Here is a 2,083-nt window from a genome sequence, read left to right on the forward strand (position 1 = left end):
CTAGCTTGGCTCTGAAAAATGTTTACAGCGATGCAGCGTGACCGCATTGGTGCCGTTTCAGGGTTTTACTGTGAGTAAATGTTTTCCCACGCTGTTCACACCGCTACGTTTCTCTCCAGTGTGAGTGCGCATGTGAATTTTTAGGCAACCAACTGAGTGAAAGCTTTCCCACATGGTCACAGCTGTACGGTTTCTCTCCCGTGTGAATGCGAATTTTTAGCTCCAATGATCGGGTAAAATTTTCCCACACTGCTCACACCAGTATGGTTTCTCCCCCATGTGAACATATTTGTGACTTTTTAGATTACTTAAAGTAGAGAAAACCTTCCCACACTGGTCACAGCTGTACGGTTTCTCTCCAGTGTGAACTCTCCGATGATTCTTTGACTGTCCGATGTTCTGAAGGATTTGTCACAGTGGTGTTGTTTAAGTCCATCTCTTCCTCTCTGTTTCTATAATAACAGACATACAGAGAGAAAGACGGTGAGTGAGATGTAATGGTGCAGCAAGTATGGAGGATAAATCCAGGTCAGTCTCTCTGTGTGACACAGACAGAGAAAGTGAACCCACAAGGTTCAGAAGGCAGAATTCATATTTAGAGATAAGGTTTAGTTAAGATATGATTACAGCTGTAGAATATGTGTGTTTGTACTTTTGTTGTCATATTTTCATGCAGATAAGAGGTACTTTGATTTAGCGTTAAAGCAAACACACACACACACACACACACACACGTACTGACTTCTGAAAAACTAGAAACCAGATGTTTTTCTGTTAGGTTGGGTTTCCTTGGACTCTGGCCAACATGTGAGGAACAGGATGAAGCGATCTCGTTGGAATGTGCACTAAACTACTTTTCCGGCCAAGTTCTCAGAGTGATTCATTGTAGGTTCAGAGATACTGACTGGACTGGACCAAATATGGAGAGGACGTCCTGGAAAGGGAGGGCAGTACAGAGTGTGCTTTGGGAGGACTGTGAAGAGCTTGATTTTCAGGACTGCATCACTTCATTCTGCAGAACAGTCAATAAAGAAATCTTAAAGCTGAGTCTGTGAATTATTAAATATTCTGAATAAACACTAAAGAGAAAAATTCAGCTCCAAGATACTGCTACAACTTGGGGCTGCAGTCCTTTAACTACTAAACCTTCCAAATGTTTGTCTCAGTTTGCTTCTCTCTGTCTTTCTGTATCTTTCCTTCCTTCTTCTGCCCTCCTTTCCATGTAGCCCTCACTATGTTTTGCTCTCTATAGAAAACACACTGACAGTACAGATTTAGCGCCTCAGATTTGTTTACAAAGTCCCAGCAGGTCCAGCCGGACTCACATCTTTTCCTAGTAGTCCTACGATGGGGAAGTTTCTTTTTTGGATTTTCAGACAGAGTTAAAACTTAAAATGTCTGACAGCTTTCACAACAAGAGGAGCAAAAGCTCAGCAGTAAGTTAACTTTCCCTTAAGTGCAGAACTGGAAGCTAACTTCAGCGTCCTGACTCAACGGCGATCTGGACTCAACAAATCCCTCATCCTGTTGCCCGTACAGGCTGGATGTCAGCACACACACAGATTAAAAACCACCAGGGCACAAATCAGAGCGACCGCATGAACTTCTGCAGTAACATCCCCAGTTCATGTGGCAACCAATTAAACTGTCACACTGGTCCCAGAGCCAGGTACTCACCCCGGTGCTGACTTCCTGGCTGGTCCGGTCCCGGTCGCTCTTAGCAGGAACTCTCTGTCGGACGCTCATCCTCTTAGACGCTGCTGCCGCCATCTCGTCTCTATCAGACTGGACCCAGGAGCATGCGCTGCTCGTGCAGACTCTGTAGTGATGGGAGTACCAGCTGTTTGAAGGGGGGCGGATCTTTAGAGGTACAGAGCTACTGAAATGCAGTTTGCATCTAACCAGGAGTGCAGAAATAGTGTTTTTACAGATGAGTGCAGTCCTGCTATATCTTACAACATGTAGAGGAGTTACACAGATATTAGAGAGAAGAGAAGAGGACAGGGTTAGAGAATGGAGAGTGCAAATCTGGGTTTCTGGTAAGGATGCAGAGTAGAACATTTGTTGGTTAATGTACAGTAAC

At 44.5% G+C, this 2,083-nt stretch overlaps 1 long non-coding RNA gene across 1 annotated transcript; it reads right to left on the reverse strand.

Moving 5' to 3' along the window:
* Positions 1–393: 393 nt before the first annotated feature.
* Positions 394–1,814, reverse strand: LOC119885019. The gene is made up of 3 exons (XR_005441147.1): positions 1,678–1,814; positions 743–1,012; positions 394–452 (listed from the first exon to the last, which is right to left on the reverse strand). It is a non-coding gene; the product is annotated as an uncharacterized LOC119885019 (long non-coding RNA).
* Positions 1,815–2,083: the final 269 nt, after the last annotated feature.

This window comes from Micropterus salmoides, unplaced genomic scaffold (assembly GCF_014851395.1).
Source record: "Micropterus salmoides isolate LMB-PRFRI ecotype aquatic unplaced genomic scaffold, ASM1485139v1 Ms_hic_scaffold_3861, whole genome shotgun sequence".
Lineage (NCBI taxonomy): Eukaryota > Metazoa > Chordata > Actinopteri > Centrarchiformes > Centrarchidae > Micropterus > Micropterus salmoides.